The sequence below is a fragment of the Macaca thibetana genome, chromosome 2 (assembly GCF_024542745.1).
Source record: "Macaca thibetana thibetana isolate TM-01 chromosome 2, ASM2454274v1, whole genome shotgun sequence".
Lineage (NCBI taxonomy): Eukaryota > Metazoa > Chordata > Mammalia > Primates > Cercopithecidae > Macaca > Macaca thibetana.
The window spans coordinates 276,193-287,731 of NC_065579.1; the positions used below are offsets into that span (position 1 = coordinate 276,193).

The window sequence follows — 11,539 nt, forward strand, 5'->3', positions numbered from 1 at the left end:
CGCTCGAATCCAAGGTTATCTGTGGACGTGACTTACCTTTTCCTTGGGTTAGCACACACTGTTTCATTGCCAGAAATATTAAAAATAGGATCTGGGAAAGAGGGGCCTGGTTTGCCAGTTTGCACGGCAGCAACAGTGAGCACCAGCTCGTGACTTTCTGCTCCCAGCAGCTGCTGTGGTTGGTTCCGTGACAATTCGGAGGGAGACTGTGTGCTCACGCCGTGGGCACCTCACACACAGATGTGTCTCAGGCAGGCAAGCTGCCTGTTGTTCCTGAGTTCCATGTTGGTCTCAGACCGTATCTTCATGCCTGCCGTCGCTCCCCATCTGAGCTCTAGGTCAAACGTCTGGTGTGTTGTCTAGGCCCCCGATTCTCTCCCGAACGTGTGGATGCAACACTGGACATTTGACCTGGGGATCCGAAGTCCTGCATGCGTCTCACTGGGCTAACTCAAGGAATCGGCAGGCTGCGTTCCTTCTGGGGGCTCTAGGGGAGAATCTGTATCCTGTGTCTTCCAGCTTCCAGTGGCTGCAGCAGTCCTTGGCCTGTGGCCCCTACGTCCATCTTCAAAGCTAGCTGCATAGCATCTTTAACTCCCTCTCTGACCTTGCTTCCATCATCATCTCTCCTCTGACTGACCTTCTTCCTCTCTCTTCCACGTTTGAGGACCCTTGTGATTCCACTGGGCCAACCTGAGTCATCAAGTCTGCCCTTCTTATCTGGGGTCAGCTAGTTGGCAACCTTAATCTTACCTGCAACCTTGATTTCCCCTTCATTATATAAACCACTAGTCACAGATTCCAGCAATTGTGACAGGGACATCTCTGAGGGGCCATTATTTTGCCCACCACAGATGTTAATATTACACGAAAAAAAGGGATGGAGTTGTCTGTTAAACAGTTTCATTTTCAAAGGGACATACAGCTGTTGATACATGAAGGTACCTTCCAAAAGAGGAATCTCATATTCAGAGTTCTCCAAAGTGATGTCACCACAGAACCTCCTTCCACAGAGTTGCTCCCAGGCCCAACTGTTGGGAGGAACATACTTTGGGAAAGACTGTGACAAAGCCAGAGTGCCCCAGGTTTTCAACAAGGCACTTACAAGGTTCTCTCACGATAGCTTCTGTGTGTGACAAGGAGAAACGCGCTGGATGACCTTATTAAAAAAGTGGACTTTCAACTATTGGAGAGCCAATAAACAGAACGATGGCAATCTGGGAGCAGAGTCTACAGTGGGTGCCACGGGGCTTCCTCCTTGTCCAAGGGATGAATGACGACTGTCTCATTCACTTAAGTATTTGCAGTTAGTGCCAACAGTAGGCCATCAATAATCTGGGTAACTAGGATCGTGACAAGCTTGGGAGACCATGACAGTGCTCCGGGCCCGCAGCACCACTGAGCATAGTGTAACTCGCCCACCTCTAAAGCCTTTGCCCTTAGATGGTGTCCTACCACGCGGCTCTTTTGGGAAGAGTTTGACACGCGCTTGGCTCATGTGGGGTGGTTAGTTGGGTGGATTTCTCCCCCCTCTGAAGGCTCAAGCCCTGCAGAGGAGCCTAAATCTTTCATGCTTTTACAGCTTTGTACTTAGGAGGAAAAAATGCTAGATGAGCTAACGTGGCACTTTAGAATCACTTCAGTTGTAACTGGGATATTTCTCCAAGCCCAAAATGTGAGTATTCCATTTCCCAGTCCCAGAAGCCCCAGTAGTGGACTGCATACTTTCTGCCCAAATGACAAGCTCCCATCGACTGAGCGGCATCATCATTTAACCTGTGATTAAAAGCAGATTCTTTGCCAGGCATTCCAGGGCACTGAAAGACTGTGATGAGCAATGCACACTTCCTACCTGGAGTGCAGTGCAGTCTCTGGGGTCACTGGTGACCCAGGCCCTCACAGGGTCCTCCCACCCATTGGGCAGCAACCGTGCCAGCCTCAGCTGGGAATCGAGGGTGTGCCTATCAGGGCTGCCCACTCTTCTTGCAGCTGAGAGGAGTCAAGTGACTTAGTTCTGGTCTCCCAGGAAAGTGGTTTCTTCCACACAAGACAGGCTCACAAGGCGGCTTGTGCTCCTCCTCCTTCCTGGCGGAGCGCAGCCATCTGTGGCCTGAAAGGGCCAGTCTCAAAGACCAGATGGCTTCCAGCTGCTTCCTGCTTCAGCTGCTTCCTGCCAAGCAGGAAGAGGGAAACACACAAGGTGCTGGTGGCCTTGGGCAGCTGAACACACCCAGGGATGTCTTCCAGCTTCCTTGTTCAGGGAGGCTGAGTGGCTGGGGGAGCGGCACAGACCTGCAGGGGTTTACGGGCTGCGGCCAGCACGCCCTGGCTGGGGTCTCCCTTCAGACCCACCCCCACCCTGGCCATCTGCCTGAAACCCAGGAGGTTGGCTGGGGAGCCGGTGAGAAGCTACTCCGGGGTCGGGGACAGGGGGTCATTTGCACTCTGTCCTCAGGGTCCCCGTGCAGTCCCTGCCCTTCCGGCCCGGGGAGGGAGTGTGCTGCAGCCTCAGGCGCTGACCGGCAGCCTGTCACCCGCGCCAACGCCCCTTAACGCCCTCCTCCTCATCCCCATTTTCCGGTGCCCACCAGTCTCCTCGTGCTGAGGGACGACTCAGTGTGGCTCCCCAGAGCTGCTCTGCGGACTGCACCTGTGGAGGAGCCCATACTTTCTGAACAGCCGCTTGGATCTACTGAATACTCAAGCACTGCTGTGTTTTCATAGCGATGGCCCAGCTACATCATAGGACACATGTCCTGTGTCATAGGACAGCGGTGACAGCAGCAGCGGCCTTGGGGCGGGGCTGGGCGGAGCCAGAGGGACGAGCAGCCCCGCGGGGCCCGGGCCCCTCCCCGCAGCCCCTGAGCCTCGTGCGGCGCCGCTGTCCCGGGGCGGCCTGCCGGTTCGCTGCCGGCGCTGTGTCCGTTTCTACACGGCTCCTCTCCCAGCCCCTTACGTGGCTTATTTCGTGTCCATTCTAGGGACGTTCTAACGTTTCCGTTCGCCGGCGGTCTGGACCGCGCATCGGCCCTGGGCGAGCCTCCCCGAGCGCCGCGTGGCCCTCGCGGTCCCCCAACCCTGACCCCGCTCCCCCCGAGCGCCGCGTGCGCCCTCGCCGTCCCCCCACCCGGACCCCGTTCGCCCCGAGCGCCGCGTGCGTCCTCGCCGTCCCCCCACCCAGACCCCCACCCGGACCCCGCTCCCCGCAAGCGCCGCGTGCGCCCTCGCCGTCCCCCCACCCGGACCCCGCTCCCCCCAAGCGCCGCGTGCGCCCTCGCCGTCCCCCCACCCGGACCCCGCTCCCCCCGAGCGCCGCGTGCGCCCTCGCCGTCCCCCCACCCAGACCCCCACCCGGACCCCGCTCCCCCCAAGCGCCGCGTGCGCCCTCACGGTCTCCCCACCCGGACCCCCACCCGGACCCCGCTCTCCCCGAGCGCCGCGTGCGCCCTCGCCGTCCCGCCACCCAGACTCCGCTCCCCCCGAGCGCCGCGTGCGCCCTCACCGTCCCCCTACCCGGACCCCCACCCGGACCCCGCTCCCCACGAGCGCCGCGTGCGCCCTCGCCGTCCCCCCACCCGGATCCCGCTCCCGCGCCGCCTCCCTCGCGCTGTGTTGACGCTTCTCTGTGTGGAGAGTGCCTCGCCCGTTCTTCAGATTTGGGAACTGGGCTCTCGGCACCTGGAGCGCCAGCTCAGGATCGGGCCGGCACTGGACAGACGCCCGGACGGAAAGCCCGAGCCCTACTTGACACTCTCCGGGCTCCTGGCGCGGCCGCACAGAAACGCCAGCGTCCCGGACTGAGCGCGGGGAGGGGCAGGCTTCGAGCAGCGCCGTCCACGGGGAAGAAGGCACAACCCACATTTTTAGATTTTCCAGTTTCCACGTTGAAAAAGCAAGAAGACATGAGATTGATTTGTGACTCAGAGTATCAAAAATATTATCATGTAACCGATTAATAAATATGAACAATTATTTATTAGATATTTTACTTGTTAGCACTACATTTTCAAAATCCGGTGAGAATGTTATACTCACAGCACATCTCAGCGCTGCAGCTCACGCAGGGGCGCCTCCCGCGCCAGGCTTTCTGGGCTCCCTCCTGGCTGCGTGTTGCTGGGCACGTTACTTAATATGGCAAAGTCTCCATTTTTCTCATCTAGAAAATGGAGATCAAAGTACAGGTGCCAATTTCATAGGACTGCAGTGAAGATCAAAAGACAGCTCAGCCAAGGATATAAGACCCATGCATGGTCTGTGGAAGCCTCATGGTCTTTAAGGTAATTTGCGTGATTTGGGGATTCTGAAAGATTTTGGAGTCAGGACAGATTGAGATTCTGGCACCACTCTGCCACTCACCGATCACTTATTAGGCTGGTCACCTCCTCTAGCCTGGCCCTTCCATCTGCACAGTCTTTGCCCCTGAGCAGTGAGCAGTGGGTCTCCTTCCCAGCACTTTGGGAGGCCAAGGCAGATGGATCACCTGAAGTCAGGAGTTCGAGACCAGCCTGATCAATATGGTGAAACGCCGGCTCTACTAAAAATACAAAAATTAGCCAGGCATGGTGGCATGTGCATATAGTCCTAGTGACTTGGGAGGCTGAGGCAGGAGAATCGCTTGAACCGGGGAGGCAGAGGTTGCAGTGAGCCGAGATCGTGCCACTGCCCTCAAAACAAAACAAAACAAAACAAAACAGAATCACGTAGAAGGGTTTTAAAACACCCATGTCAGGGGCCCACCAACTAAACAGAATCTCTGGAGTTGGGGCCAGGCCAGTGCCAGCCCACTCTAATGAGTGATGCTAACATGAGCCAGGGCTGAGAAGCATTAGCCATTTTCAGAAAGGCATGGGTATATGTGCATATTTTTACTTAGAAATCACTGGATGATGAGGAAGAAACAGCCAAAAACAAATGTTCTCTCCAAAAAGATACATTTTGTGACTTTTTTTTTTTCTTTTGAGACAGAGTCTCACTCTGTCGCCCAGACTGGAGAGCAGTGGCACCATCTTACTGAAACCTCTGTCTCTGGGGCTCAAGCAATCCTCCCACCTCAGCCTCCAAAGCAGCTGGGACTACAGGCACACACTACCACATCCAGCTAATTTTTTTATTTTTTGTAGAGACAGGGCTTCACCATGTTGCGCAGGCTGGTCTCAAATTCCCAGGCTCAAGCAATTTGCTGGCCTCTTCCTCCCAAAGTGCTGAGATTACAGGCGTGAGCCACTACACCTGGCCTTACCTTGTGGCTTTTCAAAATCAGGTCATGGCCAAAAATCAGTTTTAAAACTAAAGAGTTTGGAGTTTCCTTGGTTACCTGCAATCTCATCTCACTTCTAACTGATGGCAGGAACGGGGCGGGGGGTCTGCCCTGACCCGGGGTCCTCCCATTCAGGACCCTCTCGGATCTGTCTCCTGAAGTCTTGGCCTAGCCTTCTCCTTAAGATTTTGACGACACAATCGTCGGTTTCCCTGCAGCAGTCAGATGTGGCTTCCCTTTTACCGGACAGTCAGGTAGGGTGCTCACCCGGTGTCCCGGCCTCTATGGGCAGTCAGCAGGGAGGGCTTCCAGGTGGCCCAGGGCTTATCACAGCTTCACTCCTCAGACCATCAACAAATGCCTGAGATGACACATTTCATTGGCATTTCTTCCCTCTCAAATCTTCCATAGCACTTTCCAGTTTACAACGCACCTCCTCCGCAGGCTTTCTCCAGCTACACAACTTTAGCTCAAGTCACAGGAATCTGAAGGACACCACAGATGCTGCCAGCAAGGGCATCTGGAAGGCCCAGGGTCCACGATGGCTCAGGAAATTAACTGCGTTCTGATACCCACTAGCCTGCTCACCTGGGCCTTCCAACTCAGGCTTCTCACCTGTGAGCAAGGACAGTGGGAGCAGTTCCTTACAGGACTCTAATGAGAGCTGTTGGGGAGATAAATCCCTAGCAAGGCAGAGTCCTCTCCACAGAACAGAAAAGGAAGAAGGCAGTTTTGTTAATGACTAAGCATATCTAACTTCAGCGTGTTGCAGCTCACCTGTGAAGAGAGCACACACAGAAATCCCAGCAACTTTTTTTTTTTTTTTTTTTTTTTTAGATGGAGTCTCCCTCTGTGGCCCAGGCTGGAGTGCAGTGGTGCGATCTCGGCTCACTGCAAGTTCCGCCTCCCGGGTTCCCCCCATTCTCCTGCCTCAGCCTCTGGAGTAGCTGGGACCACAGCCGCCCACCATCATGCCCGGGTAATTTTTTTTTGTATTTTTAGTAGCGACAGGGTTTCACCATGTTAGCCAGGATGGTCTCAATCTCCTAACCTTTGGGAGGCCCACCTTGGCCTCCCAAAGTGCTGAGATAACAGGCGTGAGCCACCATGCCCAGCCGACCCCCGTATATTTAACCACGATATTCATAAGCTGTCAGGATTTATGGCCCCTTGTCTTCCCATAAGAAGCTCAACAGTGCCCTTTACTGCATGTTTTACAAAGTTCATCCTAAACTCACGCGGGAATCCAGGCGACCTTTTGCTTTAGTCGATTGCCTTTATCCAGGAAATAATAAAACTTCAATTACCATCCCTGCTAGCAGATGGTTCCAGCTGCAACCATCAGGTTCTTAGGTTAAACCCACAGGTATAGGGAGTGTGTGGTGCTGCCTTCTCAGATGCTTATATTTCGAAAAGGGATGCATCCCCGACATTTGCATAACATTTTTGGGTTGTAAAATTAGTAGGTGGCTTATCTTTACCAAGATTTATCTACATATGGAAAGATGAGAAAAGATTCGTAGTCACGAGGTCAAAAATGCTCTAGGAACGTGGGGAAAACGTCTCCCTCTTCACAACAAGGATAATTAATGTGTTAAATGTACCCTTACAGTATTAAATAATGCGTGTGAAGTGCCTGGTCCATGGAAAGAGCTCAGTAACAACAGAAATGCTGAGAAGGCATATGCTGACTTTCCTCCCATTCATGCTCATTAGAGATTTCTTGGGTGGTGATGAGAAGCACAGCTGACGGCTTAGGCAGGAGTTCCCCTGGGTCCTTGGGGGTCTTGGCTGGGACCCTGGCACAGAAACACAAAGCTTTTCTGACTTTTAAAAGTTTTTGCCCTGGTGTGGCAACTGGTGAGTCTCTGACAAGAAAGGAAATGACCCTCGTGGGGAAGCGGGAGATGAACCCACAGTCCCCACAAGGCACGCAACCTGTGGATGCCTGGACACAGACCTTATGGCTGCATCCCTTCCTGCCCACACCTGCATCTGGCACAGAAGCTGAGGCTGGGGGAGCTAAGCCTGTAAGGGATGGCACATCCGGGGCTGGGTCCCTCTGTGTCCTGTCCTTCCAGACATCAGACCCCTGGGGACAGGGGAGGCTGGGAACTGGCTTTGACCGACACCATTTTTCTCCTGTCATTGAATCCTCCCGCAGACTCTGAGAGGTAAAAATCACCTCGGTATGGAGAAGATGAAGGATGACCATTCAAGAAACAGTCACAATCCCAGGACGAGGGAGGAACACACTGTACCCGTGGGCTTCCCTGGAAACGGGCCGGGGGGCCTGGGATAAAGATATTAAAATTCCTACAGACTCTTCTGTGAGGCTGGTGCAAAACCTTGTGCACCAACTTAGTAGAAATTTTGCTGAACTCCTCAGTGTAGTAAATGTCCATTTTGGACATGCAGAGCGGGTTCTGCCTTCAGATGCATAGATGATAATGTTGGGGGTCTATTTTCAAAACAATGTTTTCCTTTTTTGCCTGAATATACTGAATGGTGTCTGTTACTCTGCATGGCTCCCCAGGCCCTCAGGGGATGACTCCTGCACCAGTGCCCTGGCTTCAGCCTCGCTCCCATGAGCAGCCAGGTGGGGTGACTTTCTGGTCAGGTGGTCGAGGGCAGAGGTGCTGCGATCCCGTCATTACCTGGCAGAACCACAGGCCAGGAGGCAGGCCGGTGGCCCAGCACAGGCTTTGTCAGGGTGCAGGGACAGGGATATTGGACATTATTTTTACAGCAGCACAGTTTTCTCATAGGCACAATTTAGACACCACCTTCCCATTTGCTGGATGGAGGAAGGGGACTGACGCTCACGGAACAGAAGGCACCTGCAGGGCCTTAGCAGGCACAGAGAGGGACTGCCTGGAGCCTGGATGGGGCTCATCCCTCTCTCTACCCAGTCCCGGAGCCAGCTCCAGGCTGGGCAATGCTCCCTGGGGTCAGTCTCTGTGGTAACAGGAAAGGGCTTCATAGCTTTCACCTCCTTTCCCACCATCTCCTGGGTTCACAGTGAGAGCTCAGCCCAGACCCCGGCAGGTCTCGATTCTGGGGACGTATCATCCGTGCCATTATTATGGTTTGTCGCTAGGTGGGAGGATAAGAGGGTTGTGCTGAGCACAGGCACAGCTGTCTTTCCTCCAGCTGCATCAGGGAAGGAGGGTACGGGGTCACAGAGGACTTGGGCTGAGCCAGGCCCTCCCCTCTCCTCTTTGCCAGCAAAGGGGCTGGTCATTCTTGTTGAAGCATCAGTTTCCCTGTGCCAAGTACGAAAGAGTGCCCCCACAAGGCTACCATGGGGGTGCTGGTCCCTCGTGTGCCAAGTGCCAGGCCTGTGAACCCACATGCTGGTGATGCTGAGTGAGCATGGGTGCTCTGCCCCTTCCAGACAAGTCCCCAAGTGCCTGGGGCCTGGGAGCAGCACACCCTGCCTGCAGCAGCACCGGGGCTGCCACAGTGGTGAGGCCAAGGCGAGGCCAGGTGGGCAGCCTATGAGGAGAGGGTGCACCTGCCCTGCCTGGGCTGGGGTGTGCTACTATAGAATGAGACCACCACTTCTCCTGCTCTTTCCCAGCTTTTCCCTGTCTCCCCTTTTCCCTAGTTTATAAGACAGGAGAAGGGGGAGAAAGCAAAAAGTTGGAAAGAAACAGAAGTAAGATAAATAGCTAGACGACCTTGGCACCACCACGTGGCCCTGGTGGTTAAAATAATAATGATAATATCAACCCCTGATCAAAACTACTAGTGTTATCTGTAAATTCCAGACATTGTTTGAGAAAGCACTGTAAAACTTTTTGTTCTGTTAGCTGATACATGTAGCCCCTCGTCACGTTTTCCACGCATGCTTGATTTATCATGACCCAAAAAAGGCCACGTATTTCTTCTTCAGGGAGCTCCATTCTTAAGACGCGAGTCTGCCGATGCTCCCGGCTGAATAAAAAACCTCTTCCTTCTTTAATCCGATGTCTGAGGAGTTTTGTCTGCGGCTCGTCCTGCTACACTGTCATCTAAAGGAAGAGATGATGATACTACTTCCACTACCGGAGAAGGTACACACCCCCCTGTGTTATTGTTCCTCTTAACTTGTGGGGGAGAGCATGATATTACTTCCAATATGACAGTGGCTTGACATCCAGTCTGTGATATTGCTCCTAATTTCCAGTAGGTAAAGTACGATGTTCCTGCCAAGAGAGTAGTGGTTGTACAGCCAACCTGTGATATGTCTCCGAATATTCAGGGACACACAGGAGGACATTACCCCAAATCTCCCAAAAAGTGTACACCCATTGTGTGGTATGGTTCCTAATAGCCGGAGGTGCGATAGGAGAAGGATGGTATTCTTCTCCTATCGCAGGCTGTGTACACAAAACCTGTGAAATTGTTCCTAATATCCTGAACAAAGGAGATTGTTAGTAATGGACACACATTGCAGGGGGAGTAATGATTACGATCCACCTCGTAATGGTGAGTAATAGCAATCCCCTCTCTCCCCCTCGCTGTTAGATCCTCATCACAGTGGGGTGAGGCACCCCCCACGATATGGGGAGTAATAGCATCCCCCTCTCTCCCCCTGGCCTTATATAAGGATGCTGGCCTTATATAAGTGCCCCCCAATGCCATCGTAGACTTTAATGTATTCACTTAAAGTTTTTTCCTCATTTAGATCTGCCAATCCCTTAATAGGTCTAATTGCTGCCTGATATTCTGTATTAACATTTTCATGAGCAAGCAGCTGAACGATCACTTTCTTGGCATGAGAATCGGAAATAGCCTTTTGAGCCGCATCCAGCAAAGGAGTGATAGAATCTGGAAAAGGCTCCCTTGGACCCTGTTGAACTGTGTTAAAAGAAGTATAAGCAGAACTAGCGTCGTGAATTTTTCCCCAGGCTCTTAGGCATGTAGTTCTGAGCCGATCAACAGCCTCATCACCCAATTACCATCTGTTGATTTAGAGTAGTCCATGCCCGTCCGACTCCAAGCAATTGATCAGGTGTGATATTAACGGGACATTGGGCTTGAGCATTTCTGCCTGATTTGTTGCTTCATCTGTCCACCAGGTTTTCAATTGGAGAAATTCAGAGGGGGACAGGGTGGATCGGGCTAATGCCTCTCAATCCATACGTATTCAACATCTGTTATAAGCCACACATTGTAACAAGGAATGAACATAAGGAGAATTTGGCCCATATTGTCCAATTGCTTGCTTTAAGTCTTTTAATATTTTAAAAGGAAATGGCTCCCAGCATGCTTGAGCAAGTTCTCTGGGCTCCTCAGCTGGTGAAATAATTACCAGAAACTGCCAAGCATTCAAATCCCCCATTTCTTGTGCCTGGCGAATGGATGCCTGGATTGTCCCTGTGCCATAATTTGTATTTGGACCCGCTCGCAGCAGCACTCCTCTACCATAATTAACAGGTGGGCAAGCCTGGATCATTCCCTCATCCTCATTGGCTGTTGGACAAGCCTGAAGCGTCCCTTCACCATAGTTACTGGCGGGGCCTGCAACAATAGGAGCCGCAAGGCGCGGGTCTCAGGCTCCCCTTTCAAATATTCAAGAGGCTGGCCTGGGGGTGGCCATTCCAGACCTTCCCCTAAAGGCGCAGTAGGTGGCACAGTTTCTTTTATGTCTCTGGAGATTAGTATACATACCTTCGCGTTTCTCGCCCTTTTTTATTTTTTTTTTTTATTTTTTTATTTTTTTTTTTATTTTTTTTTTTTTTGAGACGGAGTCTCGCTCTGCCACCCAGGCTGGAGTGCAGTGGCCGGATCTCAGCTCACTGCAAGCTCCGCCTCCCGGGTTCACGCCATTCTCCTGCCTCAGCCTCCCAAGTAGCTGAGACTACAGGCGCCCGCCACCTCGCCCGGCTAGTTTTTTGTATTTTTTAGTAGAGACAGGGTTTCACCGTTTCAGCCAGGATGGTCTCGATCTCCTGACCTCGTGATCCACCCGTCTCGGCCTCCCAAAGTGCTGGGATTACAGGCTTGAGCCACCGCGCCCGGCCTTACATACCTTCGCGTTTCTCGCCCTTTTTTAAACTAGACTGTCATGGTTCACTTAGCTGATAATTAGACTCCTGATTATTCAACTTTCCTATGTCATCCTGAAAATCCTCCTCCTCCTCCTCAGTGTGGAAGGGCTCCAGGGCTGTTTTAATTGCAGACCACACAGACCAAGCAGAGACGGGAATATCGCGGCCCGCTTGTTGTGCTCGTTTTAAGTCTGATCCCACCTTGTCCCAATCTTCTACATTCATGGTTCCATATTCCGGGAAC

The 11,539-nt window shown here is 52.8% G+C and overlaps 1 pseudogene; it reads left to right on the forward strand.

Moving 5' to 3' along the window:
* The first annotated feature begins 7,740 nt into the window (after nucleotides 1–7,740).
* On the forward strand, nucleotides 7,741–8,604 carry LOC126947934 (uncharacterized; annotated as a pseudogene).
* The last annotated feature ends 2,935 nt before the right edge of the window (nucleotides 8,605–11,539 follow it).